Here is a 12,702-nt window from a genome sequence, read left to right as displayed (position 1 = left end):
TGACACGGCAAAAGAGAGGGAATGGAGAGATTGTGAGCGAGAGAGATTTGGATGCACAAAGTCAATGTACACCATCTCTTTCTCTACCCTGCCTCTCTCTCATTCACTGACTCACTCACTTTCACACAGACAAAGCTTTTATTCTGTTGAATGACCAGGGAGTCTTTTGTCTGTGCTCCGTGGTGTGCATTTAAAGGGGCCCAATGTCCCTTTTCCAAGCTTGTGAAACACAAGCTGGGGGGCCAACAGCTTCCCTGTCTTACATCCAGAACCCCCAATGATTCCCCCCATCTGGTTTGGGGTAGAATATCTCTCTCTCTCTCTCTCTCTCTCTCTCTCTCTCTCTCTCTCTCTAACATTTAATTTTATGGCTATATGTGCTTGTCTCCACGCCCCTCCAACTGGGGGTAGTAAAAAAAAAAGGCATTGCCCATTATCCCAGGTGCATTTATACCTGTGTTCTCGGTTTGTCTGTTGCCTGTTAGTCTTGTCTTGTCAAGCCTACCAGCGTGTTTTTTATTACTCCTAATTCCTTGACTCCCTGTTTTCTAGTTTTCCCGTTATTTGATCAATCTGCCTGCCCTGAGCCTGCCTGCCGATCTGTACCTTTCGGGCCTTGCCCTGGACTACGGACCCCTGCCTGCCCTTTGCCTGCCCCCTGTTTACATAGTAAACGTCCGTTATTCGAACGGTCTGCATCTGGGTCTTTTCCTGACCCGTGATAGCTATATACTGAAAGATTATTGGAATCTCTGTGTGGTGCCGGACAGGTAGGATGACTGACAATAGTGAAGGTAAACAGGCGGTCATGGGTCAGGTGACTGAGAGGAATGGAGGAGACTGAAGGAATTTACTGGATAGTATATTTTCCTGGATATTTTGTGTGTGCTGCATAACGAAGGAAACAGAACAACATGTACCAAATAAAATTCATATTCACAAAAGTGAAATCATAACAATCATTCTCATGACTAACATAATTAGGTAATTCAGCAATTCAGTTTAATAGGAATTCAATATGAAGCATGATTTAGTCATTTATGATCATAAGGGTCCATCATAATCATGAGAATGCAAATAAATTGATCAGGTATCAATTATTCAATCAATTAATCAATTTAGGAAATAATAATTACGTTTCATACTATATACATATCAATTGCCTAATTGGCCAGTGATGATCTGTAGGGCCGTTGATTTGTGGATGCACAGATTTGTGGATGCACAAATCCACAGATTTGTGGATTAGATGGAGTTGGGTGAGAGAAAGCAGAGAGCTCGGGCGGTGGTGATTTCGTCGTTTTAATGAATTGAGATCTCACCCAATAGATATGAGAGTTTATCGAAATGTGATTTGTTTTCAAATTCTTTGTAACGTCTGTGTAATCTGAGGGAAATATGTGTCTAATATAGTCAAACATTTAGCAGGAGGTTAGGAAGTGCAGCTGAGTTTCCACCTCATTTTGTGGGTAGTGTGCACATACCTGTCTTGTCCTTTTTTGATAATTCTTTCCAATGTGTCAAGTAATTATCTTTTAGTTTTCATATGAATTAGTTGAGTTTACATGTAATTGTGTTTCTGTCCTGGGGATCTGTGGGGTCTGTTTGTGTTTGTGAACAGAATCCCAGGACCAGCTTCCTTATGGGACTCTTCTCCAAGTTCATATCTCTGTTCATGCATGTACAAAATAATTAGTCCAATTCCCGCTACTTATCACGCCAATCGATTAGTTCCACCTCCAACTAGTGGAGGGCCTCCTACCACGAGTTGTCTCAGCAAGCCAGCCCCCCAACCTACCCAGCAGTCCGCCCAGGGAGGCAATGGCCTGCTGTCCCTCCCGGACAAGTATGATGGGACTCCGGGACTGCCGTGGCTTCCTGCTCCAGTACTCCCTCTATTTCGGCCATCAGATGGGAGCCCCCACCACGAGAGGTCCAAGGTTGCCACAATCATTTCCCTGCTGACCAGGCAGGCATTAGAGTGGGCTACAGCCATCTGGGAGAGAGGCGAGAAAGAGCTGGGTTCCTACGAGAGGTTCATGGCTATGTTCAGGGCAGTCTTGACAATCCACCGGAGGTCAGAGAGGGAGGTGAGCAACTATTCCAACTCCAACAGGGAGCCCAGACTGCTGAGTACACTGAGTACACCGTCACCTTCCGGTCCGTGGCAGCCTCCAGCGGATGGAATAAACCGGTGCTCTGCACCCTATTTTGTATAGTGGACTACACAAGGAGGTCCAAACAGCCAGGAGTGGCACCAGCTTCAGCTGTGTCCGATGCTTCCCAACCCAGGGTCCACTGGGGCAGAGGGCCAAACCCTTCCTAGGTTCCATGTCATTTGAGAGTCCTTTAAGTGCCCTAAAGCCCATAATTTTGTCCTCCTGTTTCGTTGGCACCATGTTTTGGGATGTAGATGTAAACATCTGCCATGATCTGGAGAAGGAACCCGCACCTGCTACATGCTCTCCTGAGCACATCTATGTCCCCACAGGTGGTAAGAGACCTGGGCGCACACATACCTCGCCGCTGGACATCCAGCTTTCACCTGTACCATTCAATCCATCTCTGCAAAGCACTGGTGGCTCACCATGGCGCAGGTCATCTCCCACTTTTTCAACTCCTACTCTGTATATGCCCAAACCAAATCTCCCGGCATGCTTCAGCAGGAAAACTCGGCCTTGGTCCCTTCTGTCCATAGATTTCTTACTGACCTCCATCTGTCTGGATGGTTTCACCATGGTTGTTGTGGACAACCGTTTTATCCTCTCTGGTGTCCTTACCACCCTCCAGGTCGCTGAGGCACTGTTCCAGAAGGTCTTCCGGTACTATGGCCTTCCCGGAGGACTTGATCTCTGACCATGGTCACCAATTCTCGTTGCGGGTATGGAGAGCCTTCATGGAGAAGCTGGGGGCCATGGCCAGCCTCACATCCAGGTACTGGCCTCAGTCCAACGGGCAGGTGGAGAGGATCAACCAGGAGCTGTGGAGGTTCCTTAGAAGTCACTGCCAGGACAGGCAGGGGGAGTGTGCCCAGTTCCTTCCCTGGGCGGAGTATGCCCAGAACTCACTTTGTCACTCCTCCACTGGGCTGACTCCCTTCCAGTAGATCCTGGGATATCAGCGGCCTGTTAGTTTTTCTTTAAGAAGCCCTCCTGTTCTCCACTCATTACCTGTAATAACTGCACCTGTTTGAACTCGTTAGCTGTATAAAAGACACCTGTCCACACACTCAATCAAACAGACTCCAACCTCTCCACAATGGCCAAGACCAGAGAGCTGTGTAAGGACATCAGGGCTAAAATCGTAAACCTGCACAAGGCTGGGATGGGCTATAGGACAATAGGCAAGCAGCTTGGTGAGAAGGCAACAACTGTTGGCGCAATTATTAAAAAGTTCAATATGACAGTCAATCAACCTCGGTCTGGGGCTCCATGCAAGATCTCACCTCGTGGGGCATCAATGATCATGAGGAATCCGGTTCCGGGTTGGAGCGAGCGGTCGCATCTACACTTCGGTCCGCAGGTAGTATAACTTTTCATTACATTTCATTATAGTACAACGGTTTGATTTGTCTAATCTTAGCAATTTCTTCTTAGCTAGCTACATAGCCGTCTTTGTATCAAAGATAATTGCATAATTATCGTATTTCGTCGTCCTAACGTATCTGCCCAGCAGCTAGCTAAGCAGCTAGCTAACATCCACTCCACCAGCACTGTAGAAACTATTACACTCAACTGAACGACTCGATTAGCGTAGTGTCAGCTAGCTACATAGTTGTCTTCGCTGTCTTCGTATCCAAGATAATTGTGTAGTTTAGATGTAGACTTAGAGTGATTATCTTAATTTACCGAGGTTAGCTAGCCAGCTATTTGTCGTCCTTAACGTAGGAGATGCTAGCTAGCTAGCCAACAGCTAGCCAACCTCTACCGAACTGAACTTCTACTACCCGGTCAACATTCCGCGTCGCTCCACAGGTAGTATCACATTTTCATTTCACTTCATTAAAGTACAACGGTTTGATTTGTTTGATCGTAGCTAGCCAGCTACATAGCCGTCTTTGTATCTAAGACAATTGTGTAGTCTAGAGCGATTTTCTAGGTTAGCTGGCCAGCTATTGTCGTTCTTTTAACGTAGCTAGCCAGCTAGCCCCCGAATAGCAGCACTGTAGAAACTATTACAGTACAACGGTTTGATTTGTTTGATCGTAGCTAGCTAGCTACATAGCCGTCTTTGTATCTAAGACAATTGTGTAGCCTAGAGCGATTTTCTAGCCCCCGAATAGCAGCACTGTAGAAACTATTACACTCGACGGAACGACTTGATTAGTGTAGTGTCAACATCGCAGCCACTACCAGCTAGCCTACTCCAGCAGTACTGTAGCATTTCAATCATTTTAGTCAATAAGATCGTAAGCTTAACTTTCTGAACATTCGAGACGTGTAGTCCACTTGTCATTCCAATCTCCTTTGCATTAGCGTAGCCTCTTCTGTAGCCTGTCAACTATGTGTCTATCTATCCCTGTTCTCTCCTCTCTGCACAGACCATACAAACGCTCCACAGGCCACCCTAATCTGGTGGTCCCAGCGCGCACGACCCACGTGGAGTTCCAGGTCTCCGGTAGCCTCTGGAACTGCCGATCTGCGGCCAACAAGGCAGAGTTCATCTCAGCCTATGCCTCCCTCCAGTCCCTCGACTTCTTGGCACTGACGGAAACATGGATCACCACAGATAACACTGCTACTCCTACTGCTCTCTCTTCGTCCGCCCACGTGTTCTCGCACACCCCGAGAGCTTCTGGTCAGCGGGGTGGTGGCACCGGGATCCTCATCTCTCCCAAGTGGTCATTCTCTCTCTCTCCCCTTACCCATCTGTCTATCGCCTCCTTTGAATTCCATGCTGTCACAGTTACCAGCCCTTTCAAGCTTAACATCCTTATCATTTATCGCCCTCCAGGTTCCTCGGAGAGTTCATCAATGAGCTTGATGCCTTGATAAGCTCCTTTCCTGAGGACGGCTCACCTCTCACAGTCCTGGGCGACTTTAACCTCCCCACGTCTACCTTTGACTCATTCCTCTCTGCCTCCTTCTTTCCACTCCTCTCCTCTTTTGACCTCACCCTCTCACCTTCCCCCTACTCACAAGGCAGGCAATACGCTCGACCTCATCTTTACTAGATGCTGTTCTTCCACTAACCTCATTGCAACTCCCCTCCAAGTCTCCGACCACTACCTTGTATCCTTTTCCCTCTCGCTCTCATCCAACACTTCCCACACTGCCCCTACTCGGATGGTATCGCGCCGTCCCAACCTTCGCTCTCTCTCCCCGCTACTCTCTCCTCTTCCATCCTATCATCTCTTCCCTCTGCTCATACCTTCTCCAACCTATCTCCTGATTCTGCCTCCTCAACCCTCCTCTCTTCCCTTTCTGCATCCTTTGACTCTCTATGTCCCCTATCCTCCAGGCCGGCTCGGTCCTCCCCTCCCGCTCCGTGGCTCGATGACTCATTGCGAGCTCACAGAACAGAGCTCCGGGGAGCCGAGCGGAAATGAGGAAGCTTCGCCTCCCTGCGGACCTGGCATCCTTTCACTCCCTCCTCTCTACATTTTCCTCCTCTGTCTCTGCTGCTAAAGCCACTTTCTACCACTCTAAATTCCAAGCATCTGCCTCTAACCCTAGGAAGCTCTTTGCCACCTTCTCCTCCCTCCTGAATCCTCCTCCCCCTCCCCCCCTCCTCCCTCTCTGCAGATGACTTCGTCAACCATTTTGAAAAGAAGGTCGACGACATCCGATCCTCGTTTGCTAAGTCAAACGACACCGCTGGTTCTGCTCACACTGCCCTACCCTGTGCTCTGACCTCTTTCTCCCCTCTCTCTCCAGATGAAATCTCGCTTCTTGTGACGGCCGGCCGCCCAACAACCTGCCCGCTTGACCCTATCCCCTCCTCTCTTCTCCAGACCATTTCCGGAGACCTTCTCCTTACCTCACCTCGCTCATCAACTCATCCCCGACCGCTGGCTACGTCCCTTCCGTCTTCAAGAGAGCGAGAGTTGCACCCCTTCTGAAAAAACCTACACTCGATCCCTCCGATGTCAACAACTACAGACCAGTATCCCTTCTTTCTTTTCTCTCCAAAACTCTTGAACGTGCCGTCCTTGGCCAGCTCTCCCGCTATCTCTCTCAGAATGACCTTCTTGATCCAAATCAGTCAGGTTTCAAGACTAGTCATTCAACTGAGACTGCTCTTCTCTGTATCACGGAGGCGCTCCGCACTGCTAAAGCTAACTCTCTCTCCTCTGCTCTCATCCTTCTAGACCTATCGGCTGCCTTCGATACTGTGGGCTCTGTTCAAGGCCCTCTCCTATTCTCGCTATACACCAAGTCACTTGGCTCTGTCATAACCTCACATGGTCTCTCCTATCATTGCTATGCAGACGACACACAATTAATCTTCTCCTTTCCCCTTCTGATGACCAGGTGGTGAATCGCATCTCTGCATGTCTGGCAGACATATCAGTGTGGATGACGGATCACCACCTCAAGCTGAACCTCGGCAAGACGGAGCTGCTCTTCCTCCCGGGGAAGGACTGCCCGTTCCATGATCTCGCCATCACGGTTGACAACTCCATTGTGTCCTCCTCCCAGAGCGCTAAGAACCTTGGCGTGATCCTGGACAACACCCTGTCGTTCTCAAACAACATCATGGCGGTGGCCCGTTCCTGTAGGTTCATGCTCTACAACATCCGCAGAGTACGACCCTGCCTCACACAGGAAGCGGCGCAGGTCCTAATCCAGGCACTTGTCATCTCCCGTCTGGATTACTGCAACTCGCTGTTGGCTGGGATCCCTGCCTGTGCCATTAAACCCCTACAACTCATCCAGAACGCCGCAGCCCGTCTGGTGTTCAACCTTCCCAAGTTCTCTCACGTCACCCCGCTCCTCCGCTCTCTCCACTGGCTTCCAGTTGAAGCTCGCATCCGCTACAAGACCATGGTGCTTGCCTACGGAGCTGTGAGGGGAACGGCACCGCAGTACCTCCAGGCTCTGATCAGGACCTACACCCAAGCAAGGGCACTGCGTTCATCCACCTCTGGCCTGCTCGCCTCCCTACCACTGAGGAAGTACAGTTCCCGCTCAGCCCAGTCAAAACTGTTCGCTGCTCTGGCCCCCCAATGGTGGAACAAACTCCCTCACGACGCCAGGACAGCGGAGTCAATCACCACCTTCCGGAGACACCTGAAACCCCACCTCTTCAAGGAATACCTAGGATAGGATAAGTAATCCTTCTCACCCCCTAATGATTTAGATGCACTATTGTAAAGTGGCTGTTCCACTGGATGTCAGAAGGTGAATTCACCAATTTGTAAGTCGCTCTGGATAAGAGCGTCTGCTAAATGACTTAAATGTAAATGTAATGAAGGTTAGGGATCAGCCCAGAACTACACGGCAGGACCTGGTCAACAACCTGAAGAGAGCTGGGACCACAGTCTCAAAGAAAACCATTAGTAACACACTACGCCGTCATGGATTAAAATCCTGCAGCGCACACAAGGTCCCCCTGCTCAAACCAGCGCATGTCCAGGCCCATCTGAAGTTTGCCAATGACCATCTGGATGATCCAGAGGAGGAATGGGAGAAGGTCATGCGGTCTGATGAGACAAAAATAGAGCTTTTTGGTCTAAACTCCACTTGCCGTGTTTGGAGGAAGAAGAAGGATGAGTACAACCCCAAGAACACCATCCCACCCGTGAAGCTTGGAGGTGGAAACATCATTCTTTGGGGATGCTTTTCTGCAAAGGGGACAGGACGACTGCACCATATTGAGGGGAGGATGGATGGGGCCATGTATCGCGAGATCTTGGCCAACATCCTCCTTCCCTCAGTAAGAGCATTGAAGATGGGTCGTGGCTGGGTCTTCGAGCATGACAACGACCCGAAACACACAGCCAGGGCAAGTAAGGAGTGGCTCCGTAAGGAGCATCTCAAGGTCCTGGAGTGGCCTAGCCAGTGTCCAGACCTGAACCCAATAGAAAAAGTTTGGAGGGAGCTGAAAGTCCGTATTGCCCAGCGGCAGCCCCGAAACCTGAAGGATCTGGAGAAGGTCTGTAATGGAGGAGTGAGCCAAAATCCCTGCTGCAGTGTGTGCAAACACGGTCAAGAACTACAGGAAACATATGATCTCTGTAATTGCAAACAAAGGTTTCTGTACCAAATACTAAGTTCTGCTTTTCTGATGGATCAAATACTTATGTCATGCAATAAAATGCAAATTAATTACTTAAAAATCATACAATGTGATTTTCTGGAGTTTTATTTTAGATTCCGTCTCTCACAGTTGAAGTGTAACTATGATAAAAAAATAACAGACCTCTACATGCTTTGTAAGTATGAAAACCTGCAAAATCGTCAGTGTATCAAATACTTGTTCTCCCCACTGTAGATGGGACCCCCGCCTATGCCCCGCCACATCCTGGACCCCAACATTGTCCGGGATTTCCATCTCCTCTGTTCGGACCGGCCTGCTCCTCGCCCCTTCGGGGTCATACTCCCGGCCAGCGTCGTCCTGCAGCTGGAGCCGCGAGTCAGCGGGGTGGGTACTGTTACTGTACTGTTTTGTTTATCTGCCTTGTTCATGTTTATTAAACTCACCTTCTGCACCTACTTCCTGATTCCAAGCATATACATTACATCAATAACGAAATTTGAAAATACTCTGGATACATTCAGTAATATAATAAGAATATTAATTTACATTTTGGAGTAGGTGCAAGATAAAACATTTACAGTTTGAGTTAGAGGTCTAAACGGTGTCTACGTGTGGCAACACACCTCTCTAAACTGTGCATAGTTCCTAAATAATTTCAATGCACTTTAAAACTCAAAGAAAATAAAATTGCTCTCCTAGCTTTGCCATTGAGGAACTGAAGCAAGTACACTTGTATTTTTTTTGGAACACATCCTCACCATCATACAATCAAAAAAAGTTTCATTATAAATTGCAATCTAGGTCAGGTGGGATTCATTTGACAGGTTATTCTATTGCCTACATTGCAACAAGTTATAAAGTAATATTTTATAGTGTTAGGCTTTCAAAAGGAAAACATATTGTAATTTTGGTGCGCATTTAATGGAGTCATGAGTACATTCAAGTGTGAGTATGAAGTGCATATTTGGACTCACGGGTTTGTAGTTTGCTTGTATAACATCAAAGCAGTATTTTTTAAAATCCTCATCAACTTTCAGAACACATACACTCTTCTCACTTTACAGCATTCCCTTCACTCAGAGTACAACAAATGTGCAAAAGTTTCCCAAGTAGCAGACGGGATGGAGACATCTTCTTGTTGTGCATGCTGCTCAATTTATAATGACTGTCAGTCAAAACCGATACAACGCTGTGAAGCGGAGAACCTGAGCTCTGATAGCATGTTACTGTACGACCACTGCATTCTAATTTAAGTGCTCAATCACAAAATCTGCCATTTTCAACCGGGATACGGGATAACAGGGGCTGTGAGTGGGAAGGGCTACTGTGTTATCACTGATCTAATAGCACAGCCAGATTACCTGGATTGCAGTTGAGATTACAATAAAAGTACATAGTGCAACTGATAAACGCTATTCGAGATTCTACGCAGATTACTATAGCAATTGTGAAGATCTCCACAGACCTGCGACCTTTGCATGTTATCTTGAACATGCACGCTTTCTATGATTACATACGAAGACATTATAGTTACAGTAACCTCAATGTGGCAATGGATGTGTTGATACTTTTAAGGTTGAATAAATACTGTTATATTTGAAGATAGGCTATTTTCTGTATTACAAAAGTAATAACAATGCAAATATCAGTATATTTATTTAAAGTGCACTTAAAAGTATAATTGAGTCCAACTTATCAATTATACATTGGTAGACAAACTGGAATTAAAGACAGACTAAGTCAGTGGGACAGATAGATGGGACAGAACTATCCAAACAGAATATTTTTGTACATCTCCTTCAAATGTTGATATTTGGTTGGACTGACAAAGCATAATTTAATATCCAGTTTGTCTACGAACACATAATTTATATGTTGGATTCATATCTCCATCACCAAAAATATAGGTATAAGTTTCTAGTTATGACTTATAAAGAATCGATACAATTGCTCTGTTAAACCTACCCTTTGGAATGACTTTGACAGCAACAGTGAATCTTTCTAATTATTAAGCAATCTCTCAATAATCTTCCTTATGATAGCATATTGGTAGTGTTCAGTAACAAATGACAAAGCCAAGCAGTGCTGGGCCTGGTTAAAACCCTGGTTAAAACCAAATGGATAGCTGTAGATATACACTGCTCAAAAAATAAAGGGAACACTAAAATAACACATCCTAGATTTGAATGAATGAAATATTTTTTTATTAAATACTTTTTTCTTTACATAGTTGAATGTGCTGACAACAAAATCACACAAAAATGATCAATGGAAATCAAATTTATCAACTCATGGAGGTCTGGATTTGGAGTCACACAAAATTAAAGTGGAAAACCACATGACAGGCTGATCCAACTTTGATGAAATGTCCACAAAATGAGGCTCAGTAGTGTGTGTGGCTTCCACATGCCTGTATGACCTCCCTACAATGCCTGAGCATGCTCCTGATGAGGTGGCGGATGGTCTCCTGAGGGATCTCCTCCCAGACCTGGACTAAAGCATCCGCCAACTCCTGGACAGTCTGTGGTGCAACGTGGCGTTGGTGGATAGAGCGAGACATGATGTTCCAGATGTGCTCAATTGGATTCAGGTCTGGGGAATGGACGGGCCAGTCCATAGCATCAATACCTTCCTCTTGCAGGAACTGCTGACACACTCCAGCCACATTAGGTCATGCATTGTCTTGCATTAGGAGGAACATTGGGCCAACCGCACCAGCATATGGTCTCACAAGTGGTCTGAGGATCTCGTCTCGGTACCTAATGACAGTCAGGCTACCTCTGGCGAGCACATGGAGGTCTGTGCGGCCCCCCAAAGAAATTTCACCCCACACCATGACTGACCCACCACCAAACCGGTCATGCTGGAGGATGTTGCATGCAGCAGAACGTTCTCCAGACTGTCACGTCTGCCACATGTGCTCAGTGTGAACCTGCTTTCATCTGTGAAGAGCACAGGGCGCCAGTGGCGAATTTGCCAATCTTGGTGTTCTCTGGCAAATGCCAAACATCCTGCACGGTGTTGGGCTGTAAGCACAACCCCCATCTGTGGATGTTGGGCCCTCATACCACCCTCATGGAGTTTGTTTCTGACCGTTTGAGCAGACACATGAACATTTGGGGCCTGCTGGAGGCCATTTTGCAGTGCTCCTCCTGCTCCTCCTTTCACAAAGGTGGAGGTAGCGGTCCTGCTGCTGGGTTGTTGCCCTCCTACGGCCTCCTCCACGTCTCCTGATGTACTGGCCTGTCTCCTGGTAGCGCCTCCATGCTCTGGACACTACGCTGACAGACACAGCAAACCTTCTTGCCACAGCTCGCATTAATGTGCCATCCTGGATGAGCTGCACTACCTGAGCCACTTGTGTGGGTTGTAGACTCCGTCTCATGCTACCACTAGAGTGAAATCACCGCCAGCATTCAAAAGTGACCAAAACATCAGCCAGGAAGCATAGGAACTGAGAAGTGGTCTGTAGTCACCACCTGCAGAACCACTCCTTTATTGGTGGTGTTTTGCTAATTGCCTATAATTTCCACCTGTTGTCTATTCCATTTGCACAACAGCATGTGAAATTTATTGTCAATCAGTGTTGCTTCCTAAGTGGACAGTTTGATTTCACAGAAGTGTGATTGACTTGGTGTTGTGATTGACATTGTGTTGTTTAAGTGTTCCCTTTATTTTTTGAGCAGTGTATATATAGATATATGCTGCCCAACCTATAGTTTTTTCGTGATAGCTAATATAATGTTGAATATCTGATGTTGTTTCAAAGGTAGAAATTCCTTGTATAAAGTATGTTGAAAAATGGTTACCATGATGACATAATCCTGGTGTAAAAATGTTTTCCATCAAAGCAATGTATTTTCCAAGTCACAATATGTTGACAAATTACATTGAAACATTGGGCACCCACCCCTTCTTCCTCTCCTTGCTGACTCTCATTGACACATCAGGCAGAAATGGTGTGTCACCATGGTACCCCTATCAGAAATGTAGCAGGTCAGGTGTGCTGGCATGTGTGTGTCATAAACCTTGATGACTCACCATAGGATGGCTAGCTTGGGCTATATTCTATCAGATCCGTGCTAGCCGACATCCGCATAAGTTGTTTTTGAGGTGTCGGAGGTGGATAATTGTCTAATTACCCACCTAATTACACACAATTCGAGTGGGTGAGACGTTTACAAACCCTAAGTTGACTGTGCCTTTAAACAGCTTGGAAAATTCCAGAGAATGATGTCATGGCTTTAGAAGCTTCTTAGAAGCTTTGGTTCGAAAAGTGCAAATCAATCCCAGAAGAACAGCAAAGGAACTTGTGAATATGCTGGAGGAAACTGGTACAAAAGTATCTATATCCACACTAAAACGAGTCCTATATCGACATAACCTGAAAGGCCGCTCAGCAAGGAAGAAGCCACTGCTCCAAAACCGTTGTAAAAAAGCCAGACTTTGCAACTGCACATGGGGACAAAGATTGTACTCTTTGGAGAAGTGTTCTCTGGT

General features: G+C 46.7%; 1 protein-coding gene across 1 annotated transcript in view; it reads right to left on the bottom strand.

Annotated features, from left to right (window-relative positions):
• LOC135536764 (C-Jun-amino-terminal kinase-interacting protein 1-like) overlaps nucleotides 1-12,702 on the bottom strand; it is a 107,118-nt gene that overhangs the window by 39,919 nt on the left and 54,497 nt on the right. The gene's annotated exons all lie outside the window — the stretch shown is intronic.

Source organism: Oncorhynchus masou, chromosome 1, assembly GCF_036934945.1.
Source record: "Oncorhynchus masou masou isolate Uvic2021 chromosome 1, UVic_Omas_1.1, whole genome shotgun sequence".
Classification (NCBI taxonomy): Eukaryota; Metazoa; Chordata; class Actinopteri; order Salmoniformes; family Salmonidae; genus Oncorhynchus; species Oncorhynchus masou.
This window is presented reverse-complemented; position numbering and strand designations above follow the sequence as displayed.